The 21,608-nt window shown below is 28.5% G+C and overlaps 1 protein-coding gene across 3 annotated transcripts in view; it reads left to right on the top strand.

The window, feature by feature from the left end:
• The window catches only part of LOC126901806 (TOX high mobility group box family member 3-like), a 67,151-nt gene that overhangs the window by 25,056 nt on the left and 20,487 nt on the right, over window positions 1-21,608 (top strand). Inside the window, exon 1 of one of the 3 annotated variants that reach the window (XM_050678576.1) lies at window positions 6,466-6,532. The exons of the other annotated variants lie outside the window; for them this stretch is intronic. The gene's annotated coding sequence lies outside the window, so the exon portion shown is untranslated. Of the gene's footprint in view, window positions 1-6,465; window positions 6,533-21,608 lie in introns of those variants that run through there. 3 annotated transcript variants of the gene reach the window in all.

The raw sequence follows: 21,608 nt of genomic DNA, 5'->3' as shown, positions 1-21,608 counted from the left end.
GCGGCAAAAAATAATACCAGACTCGCAGAAAAACAAATCGTTTTTGACTTATTATCATGTCAGTATTGATTTTGATTTCATTATACTCAATTCTTGGCTGTTTGATAGTAACACATTGTTGTTGAACATTGGGCATTTTGCGAGTTTATTTAATTAATTGAATTACCAACTAACGTGTCTGATTGAAATAATTGCGTTTAAATCAGTTTCATTATCATTTAACGTAAAAGAACGACAAAGGTACTGGTTAAATGAAGAGCTGTATTATTTTAACGTATACCGCCATTGTAGGGAGGGTGAGACGGACACATCATCACCCCTCTACTCTGTTATTCGTGTCTGCTTGGCAACGTTTCATCCGTCGTTTTTGTCAAACAATGAAAAGTTGTTTTAAACTTTAGTCATATACCACATCAAAAAAAAAATACTATTTACTTATATTTAGAAACTATTACACACATAATTAAATTTTATCATCGACAGAGATTTATATCTTCGAAATGTTCAGGATAAAAGATTACAATTTTTTTACAATAATTTAAATATCTTGCTGAATATTTCTGGCTAATGATTCAAGTCATAGTTGGTTCGATCAATTAAATAATGATTTTTTTTTTTTTTTAATAATTTATATGTATTTATTAATCACGTTCGTTACGTCCTACGAGCACTTGTAACATTAAGATACAAATCGTTATGGAATATAGAATTTTTGATTTGAAAAATTAATAATACTTAACATAGCCAATTTTTTTTTTTTTTTTATTGAAAATGTTCAACAAATAGTGTTAGGTCGAGAGAAAGGTTTGAACCGGAGACGTAGAAATTATTTCTGTGAAAATCGTGTTGCACGTCTTTTCCAAATCTCATTCTATTAAAAGCTGCCACGGTGAGGACGAAATTTACGGTGCAAGTTTTGATAGTTAAAGTTTAAACTTTACGTCCGGAGCCAAAAGCTCTCCTCTGTTCGTTCCTCATGCATTGATGTTCCTCTCCTCTGTCCCTTCCCAACCCCGAGCTCCACGACCAAACGAAAAGTTTCCTTTTAGATTAATGTTAGTAGCAAAGTTTTAATGTTTAATAACGAATAAATTCTTCAAGTTGTAGCTTTTATATTAAAGTTTTGTACGCTGTAATTACTTTTGCCAATGGGAATTTTTTCTAACTCAATAATAAATACATACTTTATACATCAAAAGTTTTTGTAGGTCTTACTGACTTCTTTACAATACACACACCATGTGAGGCTATCCTTTTGTTTTACACTGCATAATCCATAGTTATGATGCATATAATATGTTAAGAATGTCTACTTTATTGTAAAAGTTTAGTTTTCTGTAAATAAGAATTCCATATTACTATAATTGGCATTATAAATTATTATACAGGTCGTTATTTTATTTTTATATTCATATCCCCATATTTTATGTTCGTTGACAAGTACTACATATCAAGACATATATTAAAAAATATAAAATATTGTATTTTAGAGTGGCCTAAAAGCCTATCAATCTTTCGGTACTTCACATATCTTACCCAAAATCAGTCATGCCTAACATGTTTTTCAGTTTCTATTGATTTAAAGTTTTATCGTTCAGTGCATACAGGTTACTATTTAATTAAGAATTGTTCCGTTATACTTACAAATGGTCATAATGACATTAGCTGCCTAATAAAATATAATCAGTAACGGAATAGTTAAGTCAATAAAATGCTTGAAAAATAGAATGCTCAATCATAAGGGTTAATTCTAGTGTGAGGTAAAAATAACAATCACTGGAAAAATGATTTTAGTAGAAATTAAAAAATATATATAGCGCTAATAAGTTACATATATCTGATTTAACAATTATTAATTTATTTATTTTTTATGAACATTCAGTTTTAATATTTTAATTCTAAAGGATTAAAAATAAATTATTATGATTATAATTGCTTTTTTTAATAACAACAATGGCGATAAATTAGTAGGGGAGAAAAATATCAAACCCTCGCCAAACGTTCGTATTGATTTTTCGTAAAATATTTCATCATCTTTATATTTTTAACCCTCAGTTCTTGTCTTCCATACACAAAACTAAAATATTGTGAGTATTTTCTCTGATGATTGAAACGACAAATTGGTATCACTCATACTTTAACCCGAACATGGTTTTTTTTTTCTTCGACAACAGAATTTTGTATTTTAGTATTTATTTGCCAAGTCTAACAAAATAGAGGGTACATAACTGAGTTTATCTCAGATGCAATGATGAAATTGGAGTGGAGTGGGATCACTTAAACATGATGCAACTATCAAACGACTATAGTTTTTCTAATCCTCAACCCCTCGACGCATTGTTTTCCCTTGAGAAAATACCAATGTCAAACTTTATCAATGATGGCGCATAAAATGTTAATGGAGCTCTTTCCAATTATTTCAACGATAAGAAATAAAGTAACAATAAATCGTTTATAATTAAAACATAAACCTACAGGACGACTTCCGTTTTTGAGTTCATTGTTTTTGCGCTATGTAGCGCACCAAAATACTGAGTAACTACTGATATTTATTACTATTCACTTATTGTTTGGATTATCTACGGTCAGGTGAATATTTTTTAATTAAAATTAGATAACAACTTTTTTTGTATTAATTACTGGTAAAATATTAAATTCGTTTTAATTTATGCATTAGAATTAAAAACATACTTTTTTAAATAATAAATAAATGAGTAAATAATGTAATTTATACTTTAACTATTGGTTTCCGTACAACAAATTACTAAAAATTTATGTAATCTCTATACAAAATGTAAAAATACAAAATTTACATTTAAGATTACTATCTCAATTAAAAACACATTTTTAATGGTTTAATTTAAAATTACAAGTTCAACGATGATAATAACTCATTGATAATACATTTAAGAAGTGTTACAGTGCTTGCTCACTCAAATTCTTATGTGTTTAATATGAAAATCATTAAACAAATAATACACACTTGCAAATAAAATATTTCCAGTGTAATAATAACAATACATTATTATTACGTTACCTACTTTGTCCTTTTTGACCTCTAGTAATCATGGTATTCTGAAATGAAAGTATCCACGTTGAAACTGGTCGTAAAATATATATATATATAGGCATAGCAAACGTTGATTTACAAGTTATAAAACCCAATTACATAGTATGTTATAAACATTAAGTGTAATCAACAAATTTTAACATTATTATTTAAAAGGAATGTTATTTTAATTCGTGGGAACTAAAAACATGATAACTGATATCATGGGGATATAAACTAGAAGTCAAGTTATTATTCTTAATATTAAAAAATTTAATACTAGAAATTGATATAAAATCTATGAACAGATTTCAACGTCGTTTTTAATATTACTAACTAATTATAATATTAAAAATTATAACAATTATTATTATCATAACAGTTATTTAGATAAATTATGCCATTTCAATTTTATTTTTGGAGATAATTAATGTAAAAATTTTTGGTTCAAAGTTTTCGGGTGTTAGTTTGTAATTTATTCCGTTAGAATTTAAATTTAAAAGCAACTTATTATATTATATATTCATGAAATTTATTTCTCACTGAAAACCATTGCATCAGTTTTAAAATGTAATAACATAATTTCATCTATATAATTCATAAAATAAATCATAAAATTTACAGTCATTTCTGTTTCGTTTTACCGTTCACTCTTTGTATATTAAAGTTGGTTAATAATTATTACAACCACGTGAAATGGGTCAACTTTCTAATGGAACCAGAAACGTGATATTATTCAAACGTCGCTGATAATATATATTTCATACAATTAAAATAATATGTAAAGTGTTGTTAGGTATTCCTCTCTAATTTTATATCGAAGCAAGTGCATAAATTATACCTTGAGTACGTCATTTATAATTACTCCTTATGCCACAATAAATCGCTTTATTAATGTTCAATACATTTTCTATAATACTCAATAAGTGTAATATAACTCTGACCACCCGGAGCGCTAGTAATAATGTAGGTAGTTATGAGTAGGCGGGGCTTCTGTTAATTAAGTCTTACGCCTGCGTATTTCTCTGATGGGGTTGAATGATTAAATATTTATAAGTCATTTCCTGACTGTACTCAGGTGTACGACCGTCTGTTGTTTGGTTTCCACAGCTGCTACCGTCTGGAAACCTTCGAAACCTCTAACAAAACGTAAAACAGATGTTTTGATTTCATCCTTACCTGTAGTCTATAAATATATTTTATATTAACTTCTTAAGCTTTAAATCATTTTTTAAATCCACTATTAGTTGGATTAATCGTTTTAATTGCGTACACTCTTATTGCTGTCAAATGCAATCTAATAAATTTGTCTGCGATTCTGTTCATACGCTCTTTGCCAATTCAAACTTATAATAATATTAATTGTTTGCTACACCGAGAAATGCATAAATAAATATAAAATTGGCTAATAATCTTATAAAACTGGGTCGTCGTGAAAGGTAAATAGGTATATCATAAATTACTTTTATTATAAAATGTATATATTCGCACTATATAAACTATAAATCATATTACTTGCGTGTGAATGGACAAAATAACTCATTTACTTTTTCTCGCTCACTTCCTCGTTTTATTCTCTCTAGCTTAACGAAATATACTTTTATATTACTAGTAAAATTAATATGAACTTGTAATAAAACTATTATTCATAGAGGAATTCATTGCCGAAACAATAACCCAGGTTCATCGCTCAAAATAATTTTTGACGAAATGATTATGTCATGGTCGACTTTCACCAATGATCAAATTACATGGCTATGATACGAGGAAATGAGAAAAATAGTAAAATAAATTATTATGTCATTAGCACAGCAGTTGTTGTAACTAGTTAAGTTGTTACAGATTTCATTGAGAATTTACCGCGGTGTGTTTAGACGAAATTTATTTAAACGGATAAACAGAAAAAATGTTTGTTCGCTAAACGTTATATGTCAATTCACCAGGTCAAAAATATTGCTGGTTAATGTCACTGCCATAAGCCAAATGTTTGCTGGCGCGATGCTTAATGGCTAGTAGTGTGAACCAGTCGAAATTTACTAATTTGATTGTTATTACTTTGTCTACTATACTCACTAGCACAAGATAAATAGCACATATTAATTATAATAATAGTGTGTAATAAGATTTCATCCCAAGTCAAAGGAACATGAACGTTAAAAAAATACATTAACCAAACAAGTTACAAAATCCAACTTAATTCTACGAAAACTTAAAGAAGATTTAAATTATTTCAATATTATTTAACTATTAGTTTTTTGGCTGTATGATCCCGAATTTCTTCACATTGGAATGTTATCATTTCTCATACAAATTGCTATTTATATGCTAAATAATCATTATTTTCTCTTTGTTTGTCATATTTTTATTATAATTTAATACCGTTATCAAAAGCTTATGAATAATATTATTATATTATTGTAATATTACGGATTTTGCAATTCAACAAATTTATTAAAATATTCAAAAATTACTTTCATGAATTATTTACTTTTATCTGAGAATACTATTTTTATATGAGCTTTGAATATTGTCATTGCCTTTGCTGCTACCGATTATACCGATATGTAAAAAAGGTAGAATTATTCTACGAAACCATGAACCCATTTTTACACCGTTACTTTTAAGACAATTCATTGATAGGCAAATGCAATTTTTTATAGAATAAATTTGACGTTTTTCAATATTTAATTATTATTACTTTAGTCGTTTTTAACTCAAATTTGTCCGAGTAATTCGATCACCGTGACATGAAAGAAGTTTGCAATGTAAACTTTTCTATACGAATATTGTAGAGAAGTTTCTATAAATGTATTATTGTTACATTTTTGTTTTCAATAATATCCAGGAGAAAATAATCTATAGCATTAAAAATTATTATTATTTAAATATTTAAGTATTTCATTGTCTGAATACAGTTTGTTTGATAATGTTGTGTTATCAATATAATTAAATATTAATTTTTATAGATTTATAAATTCTTATCTATTCCTCAAATCGTCAATTGAAAAATAATATAATATAATAACTCTAATTCGAGATTTTTATATCGTGACCTGACATTACCGTATTTTAAATGTATAAGAAATACATTTAAGTGTATTAGGATTGATTTGTCTTTTTGTTGCATTCCTATTTGACTATAAAGATAGTGCCACGATACAAATAAATAGCCTGTTCATCTCCCGTAATTAGTGTTGGTATCAAAGTAGATGTCAAGACTTGTTGCTGTATTATTTAACATACAATGCATGGAAAGTACGTCTAACAAGCCGTTACTAATGCATGAATACTGTCTAATGATATACACATCCACACAATAATATGCACAACAAAAGTAGTTTAAATTAGTTATACTTTATGTATTATAACAAAATTTCGTATAAACGTGTCAAACTAACCAACATTTTTTTTTTTCTTTACAGGTAAATATAAAAAGTTCAACACCGTCAATTAATTAAACATAACTGTTCTCTCTGTTAAGTGGTGAGTGTAAACTTCAAGTAATAACAAATATTTATACATATTGCTTAGGTTGTCTCGCCAAGGTATTTTAATTATTTCTTTTGGTAGATAATAGAATATGATTCACACTGTGTCATTTGTATCTGTCGGTTTTGTTGTAACTATTTCTCATCAACAAGATGGAAAATGGGATGTTGAGAGTTATGAACGTATGTATGTGTAACGACAGTGTGTACCCGTTAGGAATATATGATAAATGAGAACGAAGATCGGTCGTCGGAACGAAGAATATTTACGGAGATACATTATGATTGTCTGTCCACTAATCCCTTTGATTGCATTCTACCGGTTGTCCCATCTGTTTCAATAACGGCTAGTTTCAAAATCATTTTGAAGTTCACGCCACTATCTTAAAGACTTTTGTCGTCATTAATACCAAATTACTTTTCTCTTTTTAAATAATCAATTACCAACTTCCGAGAAATGCGGTGTTTCTTAGTATGTGATAATCTATGAAAATTAACCGAATCTGAGCCTGCTATCTTTGTCTATCAATAAGAAATTTTATCCATCAGTTAATGCGCACAGTGTCTATTGTAAGAGTAAAAATTTATCTTCATTAATCAATCAAATGTCATCGGTTCACATCCCATAAAAAAGAAATCCTTCGATAACATTTTCAACTGTATCATTCTTCGTAATCAAATAAATATTTTCCATATACAATTAAATAAGTAAATCTAATTTTGATATTTTGCCTTATCATCTAGTCAAATAGAACATCGTGATTCAGCATTCTAGGAATACTACTTGTATTGGACATATTTTTTTTAATATTAAATTAACTATTGTGTATACTTGAATATAATTTTTTTTTTGTTTTGTTCGCGAACATTTGTAGAAGTCTTTTTGTTTTGATTATTTTATAAAATTATTTTTTTACATTTGTAACAATAGCTACGATAACATGAAATGCGGAAAATTCAGTGCGGATTCGGTATAGTAATATTTTTCGATAGAAATTTAATAAAATTATTATGTTTATCTCAATGGCATAACTCGAGTGAGGTCATCGAACTTGACATTACATTTGTGTGACTTGTGCTGTGTAAATATTTCCCTCTAAGACCTCATGGCAATATTTAGAGCGGATTACATTATAACTGTTATGTAATCGATTTAAAATTTGTTGTTTTAAGAATTCCGACTATTGGACACGTGTCAAAAGTTTATCTACTATCTAATATATTGCCAATCAAACTATAACTGTAAGCTATAAATCTATTGATGTCTAATAAATATAACTTATAGACTGGCTGTCAAAAACTTGTGCATTTTAAAATAATAATGTGTAAACAAATATTTTCGATCAATAGCCATCTTAGAAGAGTTCTTAGGATGACAAAAAAAAATATATCTGATATGAATAAAAGAAATAATTCACCAAACAAGTTTGTGTATTAAACTTTTGGATCTTTGGCTAATCAACAGTCTACAAAGATTAACACTCTTAATAGTTTCAAGATTTATTTGGTAGCTATAAGTTATAATACTAACTGAAGGGCAAGTAGAAAATCAATATTATCACTTATGATGGTTAATTTTTTCAACGATAAACTTTAATGTTTGTATATTTTAGATCTTAATGCTACATTACGTTATTTCCCTTGAAATGTGTTCCTTTTGGACATTTTATATTAAGTACCAACAATAACACATTTTAAACGTTCTTTAGTAAAACGAAGAGACAATCTGCATTGGTTCATTACTTATTTTCATAGTGCCGAGAAGTCTGAGAGGAGTTCATTTGTAGGGTCAAACGGTTATTCTTCGGGATACCCAACGACCGGATTCCATTGTTGTTTTACGCGAGGACAACATGCAATCATATCATTACACCATTTACTTAACTTTTAGATGCAATCATGTGTGTCAAAACAAAAAACGATTAGCAAATTTTTGTTTTTCGTTCATTGTCTCCCCTCTTCAAAAAAAAAAAAAACGTTGTCTTAGACGTGTGGCCAGTCGGACTTACTCTGCACATGCTGAAACGGACATAATTGTGTACTCCGTGTCGATGGGAATGGGTTTAAGCAGCGGCCACTTTCAACGACCGTGTTAAACGATTAGACCGCCTATAGCGAGTTAACCGCGGCTGGTAGCACGTGGCGGCTCTAGCCACCGTACTATACACACATTAATGAGACGGCTCGTTGCCAGCGTGTGCCACACGCACAGGCCCGTGGTGACAACAGGGTGACGTCCACGCAAAGCGGCATTGCTTTACAGATACCGTGACTGTCTGCGGCACGTCTAAACTGCATTTAGGCGGGTTCCACCTTTCCGGCGTTCACTGTTGTGACAACCAAAGCTAATATTGTAACCGCCACATTACGTTGGCTGAAATAACAATATGTTCATAATACAAAAAACTTTAACAAACTTATACAGTAAGTGCAATTAAAAGTGTAAACATATTATAAGATGGTCATTAATAAATGTAACCACTTGACATTGAGAACCTCATTGTTACATTTGCGGCGACACGAATAATTCTGCTGATAAAAGATTATCCTGCTAAATACTTCCGGACTTTTAAAAAAAGATAAACTCAAAGAACGGATCCTATCGAAAATGTGTTAACATTCTTGGGGCGATTTGACAGCTATTCAGTCTTTAGTGTTTGATAGAAATACAAGAGCCCAAAGTATAATCGTTTCCGGCTTCCGTTTGTTTTTTACAACGTCTAAAAGTAATAATACTGATAACGTGAAATCATTATATCCAAGTTCAAAAATAATACGAGCAAATTTTATTAGCTAATAATTGTAATAATTTTGTTGAAATAATTGGGAAATGAATGTTTGGTAGATTCAAAACATTTTAATACAATTACTCTTTATCAAGGAATGTATTTTTTTTTAATAACTTGAAGAAAGGGGTATACAATTTATACATGATACGATAAAAGAAAACGGAACGTCAAGGACTTCTCGTCGTGACACGTGGGCGGTTACCTAAAGTGAAAGTTTACTAAATATATTTATAAAAATATTATCTGATCGGTATACAGCATATATATCCAAATTAAAGCTGCTGCTGTTACACACACACACTTAATATAATAGTCATAATCTTCACAGTTATAACCAATGTTTTAGTATTATTTATAATTTGCCTATTTTTTGATTTCAATAAGTTATTGGTAATTAATGAATGTCACCCGATTTGACTTTTCAAATTATTTGATACGTATACGAAAATTATAACTAAATTTATGTGTTATTTGATTTTTTAAAGTAAAGTTCAGCCACTTTACATGAAAATTTAGTAATTTTATGGGTCAATAAATGAAAATATTGTATTTTTACAAACGCTTATGGGTCTTGTGGGCTTGTGTATAATTAAAAGTAGCCAAAATCAAACTTAAATGCTAAAATTTATAAAAAAAATTATTTGATGTAATCTTTTATTTACATGTAAACTAAAATATTTAGTCTTTGAATAATGTATGTTCTTTTTTTTAAAGAATTCTTGATATTTTTGTTATCATGTAATTATCGACCAATCAAAATACATTATTTATTCATCATAAATTTTCAATAAAATTCCAATTTGAAATAATTTTCAAGTTTGATTAAATATTCATAAAGAAATAATATAATCCTATTGTTTTTAAAAGAACACATTCTATTATCCGCAGGAAAATATTCTCAAGAATATTCCCATCACTGAGAAAATTCTTTCGAGAATATTCTATTGTTATCTCAATGACGTAATCCAGTACGGACTCTCCCCTACCTTGTTACACTATGCACTTTGTTTGATCGAATTATCTGAAGCTAAATAAATCATTTTGGAAGTAACCAATTTTATGTTAACTCAGGTCCATTTTAAAGTAATATAAAGTACAATAAAAATAATTAAAAAAAATATTCTAGTCTTTTAAAAATATGATTTGAAAGTAGTCTAAAAAGGCAATAACTATAAAAATAAAATAAAAAATTCAATAAAATGTAACTATTGATTCAATGGTAATAGTTGTAACTATTGTTACAACTTATGACTTAAAAATCATTGTCAGTTAGATTTTAGACACTGTATAGGATTTAAAAATTTCAACTGATTGTTCGAATAATTTTATAATAATGCACTGCCAATTTCCTTCAGTATAATAAATAATCTTACAATTGGTTTCATTTGACTATTAATGGAAGTGTTATTTTGTCATCATCAAGTCAACGAGGAAAATGTTCAATTTTCCGTTATATATTGGTGCCGCTCGTTAAATTACATAATTATTTTCTCATTCATGATATAAACGCAAATTAGTCACAATTGCATTTTAATAGAAACCGGAATGTAAGTGTGAAAGATTAAAACTAAAATATTATTATGTATAAATAAATGTAGGTAGGCTAGTAGTCATTTTTACTAATAAATATTCCCTTCTAATTCCACCAGAACACATTACATCATCTGTAACTAAATGCGTCGCCAAATTAAATTTGGATAAAAACTTAAACGTTAAAAAATATGAGGTGTTCATAATACCCACGATAAGACATTCACTACAGTGAAATGTAATTAATATATTTTTAAAGTTAAGAAGAAATGTTTCTAAAAATATTTATTAAAGCGTTATTATTTAAAGCTACTATCGTTTATGGAAAAAAAAAACTTTACTTTTTGAACCTATCCAGAACACTAATTTATTCGTCCTGTGTCGCTTCAAGGACAACATGCGACATTAAACTAGAAATTCATTTAGTGTTTACTATATTTTTAATCAAATTAAATTATTATATTGTTATCTAATAGCTGTGATTAATGCGGTGCACAAATAAAATATTTTAAACAGTTCAGATAACAAAGAGAAGTATGTTTTAAGACAACAGCAGCCACGTCCTTGTTTTCAAGTACTTGAACTAAAATGAGCTGTGGGAAATACTCTGCTTTACGTAACATCGGTATAAAGTTTTTTAAGTGTAAGATTATCACCAAAATGTTGATATGGTAAACTTGAATTATTGTTTTATGTAATGATAAGTTTCTTATTTTTTTATTTTCATAGCAATGCTATTAATTAAAAAAAAACACTAAAGACCTTAATTAAGTTCAAATCAATTAAAGTATATGCATTATTTTCAGTGACCTATTTAAAACTGTAATTATTAGTTTGTTATCATAATTTTATGTGTTCTATGATGAACATTTAATTAATCTTGATTGCCAGCTCCTCCTATATTTTATTAAAAAATAATTTCTGCGAATATTTAACATTAAATGACATTCATATCTCGTTAACTTTCGTACACTTCTATTTATAGCCGTTTTCATAATGACTAGAATAATATTAATGTTATTAATGTAAAGTGATTGTTTAGTGTGTTATTATAATATTATCGAAAAGGTTCGTTTACATTATGTGTACGCTTGAGAACCAAAAACGGTAATAAAATAACAACAATAAAAATAATGGAAAAAGCTCGCCAAGCATTGGAGCAAACGTAACTGAACACGGGGGTTGTTAAAAAATAGAATGAGAGGTAGGGTGGTATGGGTGGATAAAACAGTAGCCATAAAACAGATTTATGTTCGTTTCCATAGCTAAATTTCCCCCTACCCCACTCTCACTTCCCATCGAGCGAATGAGGAATGTGTAATATGAATTTTGTGTTTTAGAAAAATAACGACTTTATAATATAATTCATGGCTCGAAAAACACTATAATAACTTCTGTACTTTTTCCTCTCCTCCATTTGTCGTTTGCACCGTACACCCGCATACGTTGTTTCCAAATATCCGGCTAGTGCTAAAATATTATGGTATTTGCGGCAGCTCAGTTTTATCGTTAGTTTATACAAATAATCTGAATATACGTTTCAATAAAAATATAGTCACAAGAAAGTGTGCAATCAATAATAGTAAATCCTTCCTTCTTTAAAAGTCCCAATGGGGCCCATCAATTCCCTCGCAATGTCACAACGGATCTTTAGACTAAATAACCCTAACAGTTAAATTCAAAAGTCACTATTTTTTTTTTTTGTTTCAGTTTTAAAAAGTTTTAATATACAACACCTTAAAAAGATAGTCCAATATATTTTTTGGAAACTCACTGCACTTAGAAGTAGAATTATTTATCATATAATGGAAGCCATTAAGGAATAAAATATTTTAAGTTTTATGAAAGTTCAAAGTAAAATAAGTTTTAGAAAATGTATTAAATATTTACCAACAAAATATTTCAAAATATTTTGTTGGTAAAGTGCTATCGATGAACAAAAAATTATTTCGAAATTCGAGATGAATTCTCGTATATATGTAAACGAAAAAAAAAAGAAGAGTTTTCCCGCTCAAAGATTAAGCGTAAAAAATAAAATAGTAAAAAAATCATTTTTCAAAGAGAACGCCATGCTTCCAAACACTGGAATATTCTCGACACTTTTCTCGTCTCTTAAAATATTTGAAAATCAATTTTCACTTTTAATCATTAATCACCGAACGATATAATAATATATTATAGCATCGTTCACACATAGAGCGAAGAAAATTCAATTTACATGCCAAATGCCTCAAGGCACGTCAATATAACGCATTGCTCCCCAACCATTAGAATTTAATCCGTCATAATAATATGTTCAATCAATTAAGTTTGCAAAATAACATTATCTTGCTAAAATAAATATCGAAATTGTACCGAATACTTTTATCAGGATTTTCATGCTATGCTACTTTTAATACTTATTGCACGATTAATGATATGAAATAGGATTAATTATTTTTGAGGTCATTAAATATTTTGAATTATTAGCTCCAACTTAGTTCTAAAAATAAAAATATAAATCAATTTTACTTAATGTATATTTTAATATAATGACAAAGCTCTTACACACTGTTGATTTATCAAAGTAATTTTTCTTTTAACTATGTAATTTAATTTTCTAATTGATTAAAAATTAATTAAAATAATGTTTATTTAGTTATTCGTTATATCATATCTGCCTCTATCAAATATTCTCAAATTAGTTCAAGTGGTAAAAGGTATTTATAAAACGAGGTCGTCAAACTTCAGAAAAAATAGTATACCGAGCCACATGCAACCTATTAAAATGCATGTTTACAAGTACTGTCGTAGATTGATTGCTACGTTAGTGCGCAAGTAATGAGATATTTTAAGTAATACAATATTATTGCGCTTTAATTACCCAGTAACCATAAGTTGCATTACTTTTTAATCACGGTTATTTAAAATAATATTTAATATTTACCGTGGTTCCGCTAATAGATGTTATACAGTAAATAAATACAATTGAGTTAAAAAAAATATAAATTCAACATTAAATTGATCAACTCAAAAGACGAAACATTAACAGAATAAATAATTTTAGAACTTCCAAAAACGTATATGGACTGTTAAATTTATGTATATGAATTAACTTGAAACGGTTCTTTATTTTTTGTTTAATGGTAGGGTTGGGAGAAACCTAAAATAGAAAAACTGGTTCAGATGTTTAGAGAAAATTACAGAGTGCCAGATGTATAATCTCGAGATATGATGCGAGAGAGATGTTATTAGCTTGAGAGATCGGGTACGTCCATTATCTGTTAGTTTTTATATAGGTTATCGTTGATAACCAACAATTTTGGGCAGATTACATTTTGTAATTCTATTCTGTAGTATGGAAAAGATGGTCGAGACAAAGTATTTAGAAGCAGTAGTATAGTAATGTAGTGTTATATCTCCATATGAGATATAATATTTACTAACATGATAATGATGATCAAATCATCTTCATTTTAGGGATTTAAAAACTAAAATTTTGAACCGTTTACTGAAATGATATTCCACTTTTATGCTGAATATTTATATATTTTTATGTCACACTTATTACCAATTCCCATTGTTTCAGTGTGATCATTGTACTGATGTCAGGGTCGGCCAATGAGATTAGTGACGGTACATAAATAAAGGTTTTAATTTTTTCCTATTTGTGAGATTTTGTTCTCTAAATGTAATATTATGTGAGAACGGCTGCTCTCAGTAGTTATCAAGGAAGATAATTCGAGTGGAACACTCTTGAGCAAGAAGTGCGAGAATTACTGATTGATTGTTAATAATATCTCTCTTAATTTTTAAAAAATTATAAGTTTAAAGAAAACGTAAATAAAACATTACTATTTGGGTCGTTACTATAGCATATAAAAAATACATCTAACTATGTACCATTCGTAGTGGGTACAATGACGCATTATTATCTAACTTTAGAACACATATTCTAGCGATTCTTTTTTTATTCCAATTAATAATATTGCTTTGGCTTCAATTCAACTTTTTATGAGAATAAAACACTAGTGATGCTCAACGATAATAATTTTGCCAATTAAAAACTGCTCTTGTTGTAATTATTATTGTTATACGAGAACTACCTTTATGCTATCAGGATAAATTATTGTTATTCATTTTGTAATACGACTGATGTAAAAAAAAAAATGATTAGAATTCAATAGTTAATTAGAGTATTAATTTATTAGTTTTACTTCATTGCATCTACTCATTGTTTTTTTATAACGCTATGTATTAAAAATGATTGAATTTTTAATAAACTGGATTTTCTTAAAAACCTTTAGGCCATCATAAATAAATAGTTTTTAACATCAGTGTACACAAGGTAACCATGCCTGTAGTCACGTCTTACAACGATTTATATCACAGAGTTATTGACGATAAAAAACTTTAACACAAATAATAATTGAAAATTACAAAAGTAAGTAGACAGGTTAAATTATCTCGGACGTTCATTATTCACTAAGTTTAGTCTTATATTAAAAAAGGTATCCATTTTTTATTTCTTCACTTATAATTGATACTTAGCGGACTCTAAAAAATACATTTTGCTTTTCGATTTGATAAGATGGAATATTTTACATGAAATAACAATAAACCGTGGGCCGAGTGAAATCTAACGTAATGAATGGTTAGGCGAATAAAAATGTCAGCTAAAGGTCAAAATGTGAAACGGAGTTTTTATAGTCATTAAAGGTTAATTCTATAGTGGCGGCCGATAATAACGCAAGTAGATTAACTTGTGAAAAATAACAAATATATTTTAATCTAGATAGGACTAAAACAACGATATCGACAGCGGAGAGACTAATTAAATTTTGTTCAACAGACATAATTTAATATGTCGTCCGATGACATTTGGTTCGATTAGTTTGCATGAATGATTAGTTATTGATACAGTTTTTCTTAATATCATTCCAAAAGTGGGGTATCAAGCACTACTAAGAAGTCAAAAGGAGTTCATCATAAGAAGCATTCCTCGACTTCGGGGCGACAATAATTAACGATGGTCGACTCTTCTTCTAGTGTATTTTCCGTCGTTTAACCATTGAATAATGGTCGACACAAAAGGACTAGAAAAATGTATTTGTATAATACCAACGCGAACGATGTTGTCATGGTGGCTGATGCACAAAGACGAAAAGTCCTTAGTCATCTCTCGCGCAAGAGGAGCTGCGCGGAGTGGCGAGAGACGAGCCAGCCAAATACATGAACACTCTAATGAACATAAAAATCTTTTATATTATTAAAACGTAGTATTATTACGGTGGTGGCCGTTGGTATTAATGATGTTTACGGAGCCCAACGGAATTATTAATTATTGTTGCTTGTTGTGCGATAAATATAATAATAATAATAATAATACGGTATGTTTGTTAAAAATATTTTGTTCATTAAAAAAATCTTCACAGATGCATAAGGCTACTGACGGATTTAAATTGTTGTACTCGGTTGGTCATTAATTATTACATTATTGTTGTAAATAACGGTAAAGATTTCAGTTCCTATTCAGTAGTATTTAGAAAAAAATGTTCAGTTAACGTCGTTATCACAGTTTTTATTAACAAGAGAGTCGAGCTATTTCGTGAAATTTACATTTTTACTCATTTATTTAATTGGCTTCTCCTCTCGTATATGATTGCTTGCTAGAGAACAACAAATGTTGGTTACGGTTTTTTTATTTTGTGAAAAAGTTTTTTTTTTCCTTTTCGTTTAATATTATTCATAACTCATAAGGTTTATTGTTTAACAGAACATACTTTGCGATTGTCGTTCGGATAACAGAGTAAACAGCGTCAACGAGTGACATTATCGAATTTAATGGGCCAATAAGTCACGATCGTATTAAATTGAAAATTGTTTCTGATATTGGCGCTAAAACACGTGTATCGTTTAAACATAATAATAAAAAACGTCCGCAATTTCTGTATAGAAAAACGATCGGACACGGCGCTATTTCTTGTCACTTATCCGATTTTAAGTAATATATTAAAATATGATTACTTATTTTTTCATTTAGATATATTTATAATATGCCTATATTATTTAAACACAACTTTTAAGTAGATTTAGGTTTTTTTTAGTCGTTTTTGAAACTTAGGTAACAAAATATGAACGTTACCGATGTTTACTAGGATAAGTCCGCCGGCTATATACTTGTTGTTTTTGTTCAGAATTTAGACTGACTTTAATCTTTGTTTTGTGTTAAGCCGTCGCAAATACCTTCTCATGTCGTTTACTTTTATCTTGACAGTAGTGTGTGTGTTAAACTTATTTGATATAAATTATTATTATTGAATTTTATCATATTTAATACTGTTTTATTGGTGTTGTTGCGCGAGTGTCAGACGCGATGGGCCCTAGTTTACAATGGAGTTGTAATGAATTTGTTCGAACGATCATTTTCATTTGGAGTTCTCATGTTTGATTGATGATTTCCTGCCTTTCAACTGAATCTAATTCAGTTATAAATTAGCGAGCCTAATACGGTCGTTACACCTTTTAGATGCTGACCGTCGACTTTACATATTATCTATAGAAGAAAATTGTGTTCTTTTCACAATGTAAATTACATGTTAAATTACTACAAGTTTTAGTCAACATGTAATAGTTTATCTCAATAACTTTTAAGAATGATATTTTTAAAATGTGTTATACATTATGAAAATATATTCTAAAAATAAAAATATTGTGAGAACCAAGACTGTCTTAATTAAACGATTCAGCGTTCTTGGTAAATGAACACAGTCGAGAAGAAGTCATCTAACTTGGAAAAGGACTGTTTTATCGCCGAGTCATGTTTCGCCGGAAAAATTCGAATGTCGAACCGAGTGGAAAGACTTGTGTTTGAAATAAAAAACAAAGAGAGAGGGATACAGTGGATCGAATAGGCTTGCATATTAAAAATAATGATAGAGATTAAATGGCTCAGTTTTTCATTTCTTATTTCAGTGATTTCACAGTAAACAAACATTTTTAAATAAAATGCCTGTTGTTTTGAAAATATTTCTGATGAACAGTGACTAATATAACACAAAATTATAATAAACTCACATCTATATCTGTATTTGCAGAAATTTCTAGAGAAAATTTAAAATATTGACTAATTTTATCATTGGAATTAAATACATGAACACGCATATCATTGAAGTTGCCAGGCTACAAATATGTGTTCTTTTTTTTTAAATCAATCTAGGTTATACTAGAATTACATTTGATTGAAATATTTACCTTAATGTTATAATCAATTAAAGTTCAATTAAAATTAATGAATAATCCCCATGGTTCAATAAAATCTTTACGATGTCTATATAAGGGTAATATAAAGGTTTATTTTTTTTAATATTCTTCATTGCCCTCTAAATGAATTGTGTACATTAATAAAAGTACTGTTGTATTATAGTCAATAGCTGTCATTTACTATAGATTGTTATACACTTCTATTTAATACTTTTAAGAATTACCTTTTAATTTAATAGAAGTAAAAATGAAAATAACTTCTATTATAATTACAGAATTTTTATGTTTTGACATTGATAAATGTATTGCTTGAAAAATTGGGGTCATATTTGAAAATATTTACTATAAAACGTATTATTATTTTAACTTTTAAAGTCTAGAGTAGTTTTGTGTAAATTAAATTTCTTGTATGTTGAGAAACTATTTTGATAAATGAAATACCATTCGGACTTGTGAACTGCGTTTTATTACTAAAACTAGTGTATCCTTGACGTTTAAATAAATTAATGAATAAATAAATAATGAAGATAGAGGTTGATATAAGTCAGTATATCTTAATGTTAGAGAAAAAAAAGAGCCGGATAGATATTATACAGTAGATTATGAATAATGTACATGTATTGAATCAATCTAAATAGAAAATGTGCGTGAACTCCAAGGCTCTAAGGCTATTGATTATTTAAACTCAGGTGTATAAAGTTGACCTCGAGTCTTATAATTTTATAGGAATGATATTATTAGCATGAGATATAGTTTCAAGCAAACAGTATAACAGATTTATTAGAAAAACTTTTCAAGTTATGCTATAAACGTCTGGTCATTTGTCGAAAAAATTCATTATTTGGAAAACTGTAGACAACGTATTCTACTTTTAAATAATATTTCTTATATTGTTATTAATGTCTTATTGATATTAATAATATGTAAATAAATATAACTGACGTGTCTAAGAAAGACGTGTATTTTGCATTATTCACCGTGTAACCCGTTAAAGAAAAGTCGTAATAAATAATATTACATACGTTTTATGACGTGCAAACTCAGAAAAATAATCTAAATCCTTCAATCATAAAACAAACGTCTTCGGGGGCATTGAACTCGGTCAAATTTTTAAAAAGTTACCGCCTGTTCAAATTCATGTATGGATATCATTGAATTTGAATTTTTCAACAGATATTTTGAATTTTAATAATATGATTTTGAGATGAAAACAGAAATGGTAGCAGCTATAGAATTTAATTAAAATCTAAAGTGATATCTGATTGGCACTTAATAGTAAAACATGCTTTTCTCCCTGTGTATGTGTTTCAGTATTAGATGCATAACTTGGCAGGATAAAGTGATTTTACGCAAATGTCTTTTTTGCGTCTGAGCCAAAGGCGATAAATCGTACGGTTGAAAAGACAAACATTTTTAAACCGACATAATATTAACCCATTTACTCAAACGGATATTCATAATAATAATAATATATAAAAACAGGCAGGGTTGATATATTATAATGTTATTACACGGTGGCCGTCAAGACGAAAATATATTACCCTAATCGTTATTATCTTCCAATTACTTTGTGTAACATACAAAATATAAAATAATGCCATACCAAAGCCGAACTGATTTACAATAACTACAGTAATAAATTATATTATTAAAGTTTTACTTTTTAGGGGTTAATTTAAATTTCATTTTATGTGCAGGTCGGTTTATTGTTCTGTTGATTCTAAAAATAATAGTTATGTACTGTTTCTATTAAATTATAAATTATCTTGTCCATTGCTAGTGGGTATTGCTTTGCAGACGCGCAGAACAACGAAAACGTCATTAAAAGTAAAACTGAGTAAACATACACACAATTAAACGTGAGGATCGACTATCGTTTAACCAGTTTACAATGCATTGGTCGTCTGTTTTAATGATAGTGAACAATAGACCATGAATATTTCTGGAAAACTTGTGCAACATACTTTATTACCCAATAAAAAAATACATGTTTTGCATTTTCATTAAAAAGAAAAAATACCTTTATTCCCTTTCCACATAAATGTATTAAAAGTTTTTTTATGACCCCCGTCCACCTTGTGTCATCATTAAGTTGACCATATATTTTTTGTCCGCACATTTTAGGCTTAAGTTTTTTCTGACTAAGTGTACTTTAACTAAAAGCTACGCATAAGGATGACTGTGGTCACAAGAACACTTTAGATGTATCGCGAATACTTAATGAAGCGTAATGGTGGGGACGTTAAAAAAACAAGGAAAGGACCTAATTTTTCTTAGCCTAGTTATATTTAGTTAATAAAATTCTTTTCCATAGTGTTTTCTATATTTATTATTCTATGTGCTCTATAAAAGAAAGAAGTTATTATTGTTATTTTCAAACAAAAATATTATGATTTTACAATATAAAGACACAATTACAGTTTTTAAATTTGAATATGAATGCCAGTAACTATAAAACCAACAGTACAACCCGACAAAATTGAAAAAATAATGCCGACATGATATTTTATATATGATATGTTTCGATCAAAATGTATTTATTTGAGATGGGACAATAGCACGTGAATTACAAACGACCGAAGCGAACATCATCAATTATTAGTAACGTTTTATATTAAATTCTCTAGTAATCTTGTGTTTAACGAATAAGAATAATATGTCTGGAATAGAGAAATATTTGTTCTTTAGATCTTACCCCACCCTTTTTTTCAAAGAAGGTTGATGAGAAGGGAGTGAGCTCTTTATTGTTGTGTTCGGCATAAAATAAATAAATTGAAGACGGTTATGGCGGACCTCAGACAATGAAGTCGGGTAATAAATGAGACAATTGTAAATAAAAAGAAAATAATATATGAATATAAATATAAATTGTGGTATTTACAATTGCAGAGCTTATTTTGACATTTATTTGATGTGGAAAACTAGATATTATATTTAATATTTTTGGTGATTATTGTTTTTCTTCGGAAAAAAATGAAAAATAGCTTATACTTATTTGACCCCACGATTTATAGTTTTGACGAGGAAAAACTACACGTGTCCGTATTGATAAATTATTTTTGGGTGGTCTTAAGAGTAATGAATACTTTTGATGGACACTGGAGTGCATGAAGGACACAATAATAGTGATTATGATTAGGCAATATTCGTTTGTTGAACAACGCCCCAAGCTAAAAACTATAGTGACCAAGCTTGATAATTATTAAGAAAAAATCACGTAAAATATAGGCGATTAATGGGGTTGTTCATACACTGTAATTATTTTGTAATTGAACAAGAATGTGAAGTGGAATTATAAACTTAAGTAGCAGTTCTGATGGATCTCAAAGATAATTTTCATGAAACGTATAATTAGTTTTTCTGTAATAAAACTTAATATTAAAATAGAATTAAATATGTAAAAAATGAAGTACAATTTTTAACTTTAATACCCTTAACTTGTACAACTAATAAAATATTGTTGTTAATGTAAAATAAACTATAAAAACATTTTGTTCTATGAAATTCATG

The sequence above is a fragment of the Daktulosphaira vitifoliae genome, unplaced genomic scaffold (assembly GCF_025091365.1).
Source record: "Daktulosphaira vitifoliae isolate Bord-2020 unplaced genomic scaffold, ASM2509136v1 Scaffold_3, whole genome shotgun sequence".
Classification (NCBI taxonomy): Eukaryota; Metazoa; Arthropoda; class Insecta; order Hemiptera; family Phylloxeridae; genus Daktulosphaira; species Daktulosphaira vitifoliae.
This window is presented reverse-complemented; position numbering and strand designations above follow the sequence as displayed.